The following is a 12,844-nucleotide window of genomic DNA, read 5'->3' on the forward strand; positions in this document are numbered from 1 at the left end:
ATCAGGGTAGCAACATGATTACATGATTACCGGGCCAAAGCTGAAGAAACACAGATGTCAATACATGATAATGGAATTAGCATGCTAGAATTAGCAAATGCCACAACATGTATAGATATTCCCTGAGGTATCGGTCTTCATTAATAATTCTTTGCAACAGAGAAGGGGTGCAAGTAGTCACTGGAAAAGCAATTGCTGTAGAAAAACTCATGACTAATCTAATTTCCCTGCCCAAGCAACCTGAGTGCAGCGCTCTGCCAGGCAGCTGGTACTGCAAGATGCCTGGAAGAAAAAATTTAAGGGAATTTATGGCACTGAAGGGTAATTGCAGAGTCTGTCCTATGGGAAATGGCCATGGATAGTTCAAGAAGGTTACCAACACACTCCTCTTACAATCATATAGTCAAACCCAGAGGCTGCTCACTTATTCCTCACTAGCAAAAACTGACAGACATGCATAAACAAACAGACATGAAGACCGTGGCCTCAGTTCCTGGATGTAAAAAAAAAAAAACCAAACCAAAGCAGAACACTGAGCTTGGTTTCCTAAGTAAATATGGTACATGTATCGTTCGCTCTGTTGATTCCTGATCCAGTAATTTCTGAAACTGTTGGCCAGTCTCAGCTAAGTCTGACAGACAGGTGGTTGTCTCAAAGATATCATGTTATTATGTAAGTTTTGTGAAACTGGGTACTTGTGTAGAGAAGAGAGACAGTATTAGTCTCTTCACTGAGGAAAGATTGCAGCACGAACTCAGTCTTTATTAGACACCAGAGAAAACACATGAGAGGGACATCATAAATGCTCCAGTCAAAGGAGAAGCCTCACTGAGAGGCAGCAAGTTATTAAGCAGCTGGGAATCCAACCACAAGACAAATCCATAGGCTTCATTAGTTTTGATGCTCATGGGAATAGTTGTTATTTATGGGATGCCAGCACTCACTGAAACTGCCCGTTAATGACTTCCTGCCATAGCCAAAAGCAGCTTTACAGATCATTTTTTCCACCTACCAAAATATGATTTGCAAATCAAATACAAAAGTGGGAGTGATTTGATATTAAAAAAAAAACCCCAAACCCACAAACACAGCCTTTTTGAACATCTGATAAAGGGATAGCAGAACAAGATCAAGGGCTATGTTACCTCCATGCTAACAGCTTAAAAAGGGAACTGGGTTCTTAGAAAATGTAGGTTTTGTAAAAAAAGAGAATGAGTTCCCACAATAGCAATTAAGACTAATGCACAGGACACCATATTTCCAGTTGTCAGTTAATTGGAAGGCCTCAGTAATAAGAGGAAGGAGATATTTAAAGGCACCAGGTGGTGATTCCAAAGACACTACAGCAAAAAGAAAAAACTTCTAAAAACTATCTGGAGGTCATTTGGGGATTTAAAAATCTATGGGAAGAGACAGATGGTTTTATACTGACCTTAAATGAACGTTGACATTAAAGTAGTTGCTAGAGCTCTGTGAAAAATACAGAGCAAGTCAAGTGAAAGTGCCCATGTTGATGGCACATGAAAAATAGGTTTCCACAAGCAAGAGATACGGTCCTGTGCTCTTTTATGGGGATGTCTCTCTTCTTTTCTGGCTTGGTTTTATTTTCTCCTCAGTCTAAAAAAGTAATTAATATAAAGACTACATGATCCTCTTTGTAGATGGAATTTCTGAATCTCTAAGACCTTCTGCAGAGACAGGGAAATTACACTTTCTGTGCTGAAAGTTAGAGTTGTGCATGTACTATTTTGTAGCTACACTTCTTTCTTGTCTTTAAACTTTTGTGAGAGCTGCCAGGTGCAAACATAATCTTTTAACCAAGAAAGCCTTCAAAGAGAGGCTGTCTAATGGATGTTGAACCGAGGTTTTGGAAATTGCAAAGAATTATCAGTTCTCAAGCACTTTTTTTCTGGTTGCAAGAATTGATATAGAGCTAGAAGAGTGAGTGGAATCATAAACCAGACATTTTCTTTTTAACCTTGGCCTACACAGTAATGACGGGTTTACAATAGACAGGCTCTGACTTTAATGACTTGCACATGACTCACATAGACTACAACAAAACACATTGAAATTCTTTCAGAGTGATACTCTTTTCCCACAAAAAACTGCAGATGCAAAAACAGTCTATGGTAATTATTGTTTTTCTTGCTAAGCTGTAGAACAGAGAGAGTAGCCTCTGAGGATGTGGATAATTTATCTGACTTCTAATTTGCAGCATATATTTTATAGAAAACTCTACAATTTGCTTTTTATTCTCTTCCCAGCTATGGTCAACTGCAAATCAACCATAATTTTGAGATACTTTCATACAGGAATACCCATTTCTGCATATCCATTTCATCACCTTTTGAGAAATGTGAGTATTTTTTTGGTTTGTAAAGTTAAAAGCACAATTCTGGCCCACTCTTTTTGGATTGTACCTTAATCTCTGACTGATCGTACATGCTTTCACTTGTGGCATTAGAGGTTATTAAGATATTTTGCTATCTTCAGATAGGCATTCTCAAACACTCGTCAAGCATGAAATCAAATTCAAAAGAAGGCAAATGCAGAAAAAATGAAATAATCTAAAAGTCCTTTTTATGGTTTTGATGATCCCGAATCAAGAGATTATGTCCTCTGTAAAGTATTGCATTCATTTATGTATTTTGTAGCTGATGTACAGAGCTCTCCCAGAAGAGTCTCCGGATTTCTTTTTCATACAGTTTTCTTCATATTTTCAATTTTCTCCCCTTTCTTCCTCCAGTCTCTCACAAGGAAGGAAAATCAAGTTCTAATTCTCTTCTTTCATTATCAAGGACATAACTTGTTCATTACATTTCTTTCTATTCCTAAACTTGTATCTATAATTTTGTTTTGTCTGTTTTGTCTTCCCTGCACTGCCTTGGTTTCACAGATCCTTAGCTCGCTACTGACCACTCAAACTAGTTTCCCAAATTGCACCAGGCAAACAACCTCTTTCTTCTCCTACAAACGTACCTCCCCAAGTCCTTGCTGGTTTTTTTTCCTCTTTGCTAATGTTCTTTTCATGCTCCACAGTAGTTTCATCCCTGTACTGTAGAACCACTGCAGTGCCCATAAGCTGCCAATGTGGCTATTGGAGCTTTTCACGTATATCAACTATGTATCCTCAAAGATGTATAAAATTTGTGACTTCTGTTTGGGTTATTTACTATACTAGTTTAATCAAATAACATATCAAGTGATTTCTACCAGCTCTGCTAGCAATTTCAATATCTGCTGTAAAGGCAACTACAGCTAAGTTGGGGTGGGGTGTGTTTCTATGAATAAACTATCTTTTTTCATGAGTTTATTAAAACATTTGTAATAAGCAGTCTACCTACCAGATTGCTGCTTTCAGAAAATGGTTACTGTTTTTCTTTTGCATTCAGGAATACACTAAGCAAGTGTCAGGTTGGGGATCCGATTCATGCAAACAAATTCATTCACAACACTGTCAGTACCATGAGCTTTGCCTCTTGTCTAGCAAGTTCCCGATCCTGCTAAGAATGTGTCATGTAACTGTGAGACAAATGTTTCAGAAAATCAATTGTCACACTTATCCATTTCTTGAAACTGGCAATTTTTTCACTGACTTCATGAAACAATTGGTATCATCCATTTGGGGATACAATTACAATGCAAGATAACTAACCTTTCACACTCAGAAGGCATTAATTAAAGTACATGTGCATCTATACATATATATGTATAGATATGCATGTGTGCCTGTGTGCATATGTTTAGCAGGAGCAATTTTTTTCTAGCAGGAACCATTTTTTTCTTTAACTAAATGACAAGCTAATCTGTGAGCTAATTTCCCTTCAGGGCTGTGAAAGAAGCCATTACCTACTCCATACCTCAGCACAGAAAAACACTCTGTGCCACCAGGGTGGCAGAATTCTGTGTCGCTTAGATTTTCCCTTTTTTTGTAGAAGTGATAAGTACTGGATCTGCCAAGTGACAAAATCACTGACTTTGACCTAAATTCTTCCTAAAACATGGCACATAGAGAGAACCCACACACACTGCATTAACTCTCAAAACCTACTCTATATATGGTTGCTTACTTTGACTCTTCTTAGGAAAGGATAAGCTTATTCACAGAAAGGAATAATCATCTTTATAAAAGGTTTATTTCCCTTTTATGGCAGAGTTGGAAGTTTCTGACATATCTTAATTTGCTCATTACATTTCTACTTAACTGGAATTACCACAACTTGATATCTGTTCTGTTCACAACAAATTCCATGCATGCTTCAAGCCCAAAGGATAGGAACTTCTGTTATGTTGTCTGATTAGAGTTTTGCTTTTGTTAAAAATAATAAGCAACATTTGAAAATTATGAAAATATTAATCCCTCCAATTAGTTTATGAGCTCTTTACTGTGGTCATGAAAGCTATAGACCCTAAGCTTTTTTCCAATTATGAAATAAGAAATAAGAACACTGAAGTTACTGAAGAAAGACCAGTTAAGATGTCGTAAGAGAAAAAATGACCAGCAGTGGTGAGTTATGTTGGTTCTAAGGGCAACCAGCTTTGCTTCTGTTTTGTTGGCAATCTTGTTGGCTGACATTTAAAACAAACCATAATTGTCTTGACTGCCAATACTTTCAATTGAAAGTTAATAGTCCATCGAAATGCCTTCCTGAAAAATATTCTTATAAAATTGTGCAGTCAGATCATTTTTGTGTTCATGTGCCTTTGTTTCAGACATTCATTTGCTCGATTCCAAGAGACTACATTGTTTGTAGTAAATACAACTGATAGCTATCAAACGCTATCTTCTCAAACAAGCTGTTTTAATAATAATTCTTGGGAGACATGGTATTTAGCAGCAAACAGTATTGCTCAGTGTATATCAGAAGTCACAGAGATATAACAGCCCGGATATTCCTTATTTCTCCTTTTTAGGGTATAAGCAAATTATGTATCCAATTGCTGATAAGAATGGCGTGAATTAAATTTATACTAATTGTAACTGAGATATTAGGATGTAGAAGAACATAATATAATAAGATATGTTAAAGGTACTAATCATTAAAAAATTGCTAGGTTAAAGAAAATGATGATGTTTCTATAAATTCTGAGTGAAATAAAAGGTATAAACTGAATTGATAATAGTAACCATAATATTCTCTTTTCCTCAGAATTAACATTTAAAAGAAGCCAGGGGAATACCTTCTGTTAAATTTCTTGGCAGACAATGGCCACTTCCCTTTCTGACTTTTTGTGAATGATTCATAAGATACGATATTTTTTAAACCTTGATGTGAAATTTTTTGACCTGCACATGTATCCATGAAATCTGGTATGTAGCTTTAAAATCAGAAGAGCAGGCCATTACTACAGGACAATAGAATTAGAAATAGATCCTTTTGTCTATTCAAAATTCTGGAGGAATTCACCTCACATAAATTCAGTTTCTACAATCAAATAACCAGTGTGATATCATCTGACCACTGAGTGCTCTCAGAAGCCTGTATTTTCCAATCATAAAAGGAAAACATGATTTCTTTTTTTAATAAAATACTACTGCTATTAATAAATTTGTTAGCTTTGGTTAGGCCAGTGTGGTGGAGCTAATGTTTCTGTAATGCATGAGAATGTCACACTCAGGCTGTTTGATGAGACAAAATCAAACAAGGGAAAGAAGAAAAAGAGGCAGGGAGAGGAGATAACTTTTTTCTTTGAAAAAAAACAGATTAAAATTATTGTAATATAGTTTGGTACAGTTACTGTATTTGCAAAGTCAAGAACTCCATATTTTATAAAATGTTACAGTTAAGACCATCTTTACCATTAGTAGTCACCCTGCTTGCATGTGTGCCTTATCATACATGGTTTTGATTACCTAGACAGATACTTAAAAAGTGAGGATGAATCTGAGCTCAGGATGTACAGCATCTGTGAAAGGAGGGAAAATGTACTCTCTGAAATTCCTCTCTTACAGTTGTTACAAAAATTTATTATTCACACTCAACATAATTTCTTGGAATTGAGGTGGGGTGTGGTTTTTTTTCAATGCATGTAAGTGAGATCAAATAATGTTAAAACTCAACGACTGATGAAAGCCCTATGCTTTACTGCTGGGAAAAACCACACAATTAAAAATCAACCTTGCAAAAAACCCCAGAAAAAAGAAGAATTGATTATGAGAATTTACGTTATTTTACATTATCCATTATTGTATCAAGCCTTAACGACAGTGTTGGGTTTTTTTTCAATTTTTCCACCAGGGACAATGTGTTGCATTTTCTTTAGAGAAACAACTGATGGGTTTGCACTAGAGAAACAGTGGAAATGAGTATAGGCAAAGTTAGGTCAAATGCACAGATCAAATAAAAATAGAGAAATAGGTATTTTGTCAAGTCTTTTGTTAGGTGTTATTTGTAATAAAAGCACACTGAAAGGGTTGTATTGATTGATTGACAGAGTTAAAAGCACAAGGGTTACACTACAAGATTTATAAAATCAATGTTTGACGGCTCTGATAATGCATAATAAAAAAATACCTTTAATTTTTTTTTTTATTATTATACCCCTTTGTAATTTGTGGAACTGACTTTTATTATCATGACAATGTAAAACCTTCCTAGATATATGTAGATTTTTAATTGTGGTTACTGGTTGTTTGACACATACAAAAATAGCTATTATACCAAGTCTTTCATCATATTTTAATCTGTTTAACTTACGACCCATTTTTCTCAATGTCCTGGCAGTTCTGAAAGTGGTGTGAGGAAGAGCAAACAGCTTTAATGTATGAGCTTATAGTGACAGTAGTGGGAACAAATGTTAGTGACAATTTAATTTGTGAAAGCCTTGATTCTCGGCCACAAAAGCACATTTTAACAACATGAAAATAATCAATGATGTCTCCATTCTACAAGCACTAAAGGAAGTAAAATGCTCAGAAATGGAATCGCTGACCTGGAAAACAAGCTCAAATTCAAAGGTGATTTGATGTTAGGAGCTTCTGAGGAAGTGCAGACTGAGGGATTTCTTTCTGCTATCAATTATAAATAAATTGGTTATGAAATGGAATTAATAGATTTCACAAGCAGCTGATACGTGTCCCGACAACAAGAATAGGGTTTCTACAATGAGTCTGGTCTCAAACTGGGAAGGTTTTAGAGTAGAAAATGCAATTCTATTTGACAAAATTATTTATCTAACACAAAAATAGACTGCAAGTCCCTGAGTTGCAAATCAGTGGAAGCTGGGAGGGAATTCTGGGGAGTAAGAATAAGAATTTCTTCTTAGACGCTTTGATATACCATGAGGTATTGGCCTCGGGCACTTTGCAGTAGATAGTCATCAACAAGTACTTCTTGCATGTTAAGCATGCCATCTCTCACTGAACTAAATCCCCAAGAAGCAGGATTCAGGGCTATGTGAATCCTTGGTCTGATCTGGTGGGATCGTTTTCCTGTTCTTAAAATGTCCCAGACCAGATGCCCCAATACTGAACTGACATCCCTAACTTTTTTATTTTATTGGTCTTGGGTGACCACCAGATAATGCTTCATAAAACAGTCAGCTTATGACCTGTTAGCTGCATGGACAATCTTAGCACATTGTCCTGTGTTCATTATATTGGTAAAGGTGAACCAGCCCTGTGGGAAGCATGTCAATCACGGACGTGCACTTCTTCCATAGAAGCCGATTAAGCACTGTGGACAGTGCAGAGCAGAGGAATATTTTTCAAAAAGTTCAGACAGAGGCATGATATATATAAGAACACTAAAAGAATCTTTCAGGAAGAAAAGAAAGTGTGTGTGTGTTTATGGATGGATGATGGTGTTTCCCCTAAGCAACCATCACTGTCAGAATAGCTCCTCAATTTTATGCTTCCCTCCATGCCTCTCAGTTGGAAGACCATCATCCACGTGAGTGATGTGCATTTGCAACATGACCAGCAGCCTTGACAGTGACAAGAAAGAAGCTAGACACTACCGTTGTGTTCATGCACACAGCAATTTTACCCAGGGAGAAGATAGCAGAAGAGACTGACTACAATCATGTGATCCCACTTAGTTTCATTTCAAATCATCCTAAAATACGTTTGTGCTGACCTGGTCCATGGCTACTCAGTTTGATACAGAATACAAAGAGACAGCCAGAAAATAAAAAGAAAAAAAAAAAGAAAGCAGAACTAAAGTAACAATGGTGTAGTATGTGCTTTCCAGTGCTTTTCTCTAAGGATTTGTGTTAGTGGAAAACATATCTAATCCGGCAGCCTGAGAGAGGCAAGGCTGCTGCCACTCCATGCCCCCAGGTCCAACCAGTAGTGAGGCTGAACATGTATTCCCAGTAGACACATGCACAAAGAGCACGTGTATACACCACAAATATACGTATAGACACTGCTGGCCATACAGATCACAGACAGACACACAGAGCACTCACACCAACACTGACAGCACCACCAGCTTCATCATGCTCCCTGTTCCAGCTGAGCAGGACAGAGGTCTGTAAGTGGGAATATACACACATACCTACAAGATGGAGCCCTCCAGCAGCAGGGCTTAGACAGTCTGTCCAGCAGCTGCCCCTGGATCCCAGTATCCCCAGTTGCTGCCACCTGGACATAGAAGCTCTCGAGGCCGCAGCCCCACTCCAGCTGCTGATACAGACCATCACACACACATGCAGCCAGAGCGGTCCAGGACTCCCCTGTTCTCAACAGCCACCCCCACTGTGCTCTGACCCCTACAGACACACAGCTGCTCTCATACCCAGAGGTGGCCCTTAGAGACCTCCAAACCCATCCTGGACCCCAGCCTCCTTCACTGGCTCACCTGGCATTATCTTTGCTAGCAAACATGCCCACATTCATTTCAGTTGCTGCACCACAGACTCCCCCATACACACAGGGAAAACAGTTGAAGGTGGAGTTTAGTAAGGAAACAGGACAAATTGTGCTGATCAGGGGCAGGGCATCACCAGACAAGCATCCTGACCAGCCAACTCTTTACACAGATGAACCGTTTTACTCCCTTAACCCGCACTTGTTACAGCTCAAACCTCCTAAATCCCTCCTTTGTCCTGCCTTTGGTTCCTCCCCTGAACATCCCATAATAAACCCCATGCAATTCCCAAAAACTCTTGCCCTGTATCCCCTTATGCGTCCCACGCTTCCAGCTAGTAACCCCCCTTAGTCCAAGAGGTAACCTGAAGAGCTGCTCCCCATGGCTCATGGCAATGGGTTTCACACCTGGACACTGGGGCTGAGGCTCTGCTGGGACAGCCCTGAGAGGGGACCGGGCAGGGTTTCCTTTCCTCTTAGTCTTTAATTTGGGTTCCTGCCTGCCATTGTGCGCCCTGTGCTCCTCTGGGCTGAGGAAGATGGGTCTTCCATGGCTCGCCTGTGATGGGTGTGGGGGTACCCAACAATCTGTCAATAGCCTAACAAACTGTATGCATTTAAACCTACTTTGTATCATCTCTTATTTAAGTCAAACAAAATGAGAAAGCAATAAATCAGAACAGGAGAAGAGCATATACAAGGTATAAGAATAGGGAAAAAGAAAGCCAGGGTCTACATCCTCATCCTGTTTCTGATTATTATATAAACTGGGATTACAATTAAAAATATTTTGTCATGTAGCCATTCATTCTTTCTAGAACAAAAGGCACTGCACACAACCAGCACTGTGAGAGGTCTGTTGGTGTTTAGCTTTCCCAGAGAAGGGCAGGCTGCTGTTTTATACAGGGCTACAGAAGCTCATCATTTGCCTAGGTTATTGTCTCCCTCACACACCTCTGGCACCAAGAGCTGGGATAACACAGTACTTCCATGCATGCCTTTAATGTGACTGCCACCAACGGAGAGTAAAGATACGTGACAGGTACTTCTAAAATCTCGATGAAGCCTCATCCTGAGCACATGCAGGAGCTGAACATTTCTAACCTTTTACCCTATAGCATAGTATTCTGTAGCAATAAAGTATCATGAATTTGATCAGAGTTAATACCATGGGCAACACGCAACACAAGAGAGGATCTTGGAGAAGATCTCACATAGACATCTGGGTAAAGAGACCGTAACTACACTGCTGGTTTCCTCACAAGATGGAGTATCATGGCAATAGGTTGGAGGCAACCACCTGGAAAACCTTGTGAACAAAGATCTGTACAAGGAGAGGCCTTAGCCATTATTGGAAGCCAGGGTCAATATTGCCCTGTTGAGGTCTAAATTCAAAGGTCTGGAACTTATTATTTCCCTTCTCCAAACAATTGGACTTTTCACAGGCTTTCCACTCAAATATCAGGCAAGGAGGCACTACAACTAATATTTGCTCTGTGAAGTAGGATGTAGCCAAAAATGAACCTTGTAGAGGGTTTACATCAAGGAAAAATAATCAACAAGTGTTAGGCAAGGAAATTTAAATATAATACTGTATGTAAGGTGAATTACGCACAAATTGACACAACAGCAAAAGACCGACCCATCACAGAGATATTAACGTCATATAGCGCACAGCATTTCATGCCATACGGCACTGAGATGATGTGTTGATAAACAGTGTTCTTTTGTGATATGCAAAGGGTGACCATCCATGCTATGAGCAGTTTGACAGTCTACCTCACTGAGTGTTGTTGATTCATCAAAAAGACCAGGCAGGAGACTGTAAGACGTTTCAGATTTTTCTCTCAGAGCCCAGAGGGTTGCAACAGGCACTTGTCGCAAGAGCTGTCTCCGGTGTGCTAATGCAGGACTCGGTCCTTTACTCTCTCCTGTACAGCATGAATAAAATATCACAGACTGTGAAATGGAGTGTATTTCTATGACAGCGGTGTCCAGATGACACCCTTGAAAATAAATGCTTGTTTTACACAGGGCTTAACCAATCTATGCAATTTACTGCCACAGACTATTTTTGTGGCTTGCAGTTTAGCAGATTTCAAAGCAGGATAACACTTTTACAGACATAATAAGAACACCTGCATTTACATTAAGTCAGATAAAAGGAAAACACAGAATGGATATTAATATAGAGAGCAAAGGTAAGATCTCTGGGACAAGAACCACCTATTTCTATTTGTCTGGACAATGCCTAGCACAAGCTGAACTGATGCCCAGTATACAAGCAACATGGATAAATAAGTAAGGGCTAATCTATTAGGTATAAGACAGCTTTCAGTGTTTAGTGCTAGGGAAAATATACAAGCACATTATCTCACAATTACATAAAGATTTCTTGCACCTTCCTCTGTAACATCTGATCTGAGCTACTGTCAGGGAGAGGATATCAGAATACTAATGGCATGAGTCATCAAGGCAGTTTTTGTGTTCCTACTTCATAACAACTCTAGGACTCCTTTGATTATGACAGAAATACAGAAATCTCACAAAATAGCATAACACCACAATATATGGAAGTAAAACTAAAATAACCTTATTTCCTGCATCCACTCCAACAGAAACTAAAGAACAAGTGGAGAATACAGGCTTTTTTCCATACTAAAATATTTTGTGATTTGTTTTGTTAGTGGCTAATCCCCTCATAATTAAGTCCCTCCCAAAGAGGGGTTTTAGTTTTTTCCCCATAAAATCACAGAGTTAACATAATTTTGCAATTTCCTTCATCTTTCTTTCATTTTGTTTCCCTTTTTCTACCCTTCACTCCATAAGGCTGGTCTTCTAAGACTCTAAGCTCTTCAACTTAAACACTATAGACCTGAGCATGAAAATCTGAGCTAGTAAGCGTACAGGTGAAATGCAGCACCATTCAGGTTTGACATCTCATGTCCTGACTCTTACCTTGCCTCCTACTGTTCTGCCTGCCTGATTCAGAACTGAGCAGTCTTCTAGTTACAGAGTTCACGTGAACGAAATAGATAAAGGTCCATATACTGTGTTTGTAGAGTACCCAGCAGAATGAGCATCTGTTCTGAGAGTTCCTTTAATACCAGTTGAAAATACTAACAACCCTGACAAGCGCAGCAGAAATACCCAGAGAAGTGAGCGACCCATACACACAGGAACAAGGTAATATTCAGCCCCATGGTGGCCTTGCATTAGTGCTGTGGTTTGTTCTTCTTCCTATTATCCTCCACTGCATTTTCAGATCCTCATTTCCTCTCTTAGCTCTTCCCCTGACAGACTACTTGTTCCTCACCACTGCACTGCTCAGTACTTCTTTGATCTGCATTTCTTTCGGGGAACCTACACAGTGTGCATTTTGTTCCTAGTCCTTGCTGTAGGTTCAATTTACATTGTTAAAGTAACCATAAACTGCTTTACCTTGGGTATGTTTCTCAAATAAAACACTTCTAAGGGCTCGCCTGGTGCAAATGTTCCTCCCCTGGCTGGGAATCACCTACAAGCTTCGTACCTACAGAGTTCAACGAGTGTAAAAGCGTGATCCATCATCCATTAGCGTGACAGTGCATGGATGCCGCAATATCACTTGACCAGTCCTTCTCAAAATTCCCGCATTTCCTGTGCTTTGCACGCTGCATAACACAAAGTTGGACCAAGGCCAAAGAGAATATGTGAGAGAGAGCGTTGATCCCTATGATGTTTTCCCCTCAACAAAAAGAAGTGTTTGCAAAGCCTAGAGACAAGCCATGAAAATATTTGGTGGTCGCACAGCTCGCGGCTGCTCACTCTCAAATCAGTTTTGCAGGCAGTCCTTGCCAAGCGGGTTTGGTCTCCACCTTCACTTAGGAGAACTTAACCGAGCTTCCATTTAGCCGGACATAATTCCAGGGTAAGACGTTCTGGGCTGTTGCAGTTGACGGCGGACGAAGGTAATTTGGAGACACTGGGTGCTGAGGAGGAAGAGGGCGTGCAAGCCGCGGCGGCCAGGGCTTGCGGACGGGGCTTTCC

The sequence above is a fragment of the Egretta garzetta genome, unplaced genomic scaffold, assembly GCF_000687185.1.
Source record: "Egretta garzetta isolate BGI_Z169 unplaced genomic scaffold, ASM68718v1 scaffold14, whole genome shotgun sequence".
Lineage (NCBI taxonomy): Eukaryota > Metazoa > Chordata > Aves > Pelecaniformes > Ardeidae > Egretta > Egretta garzetta.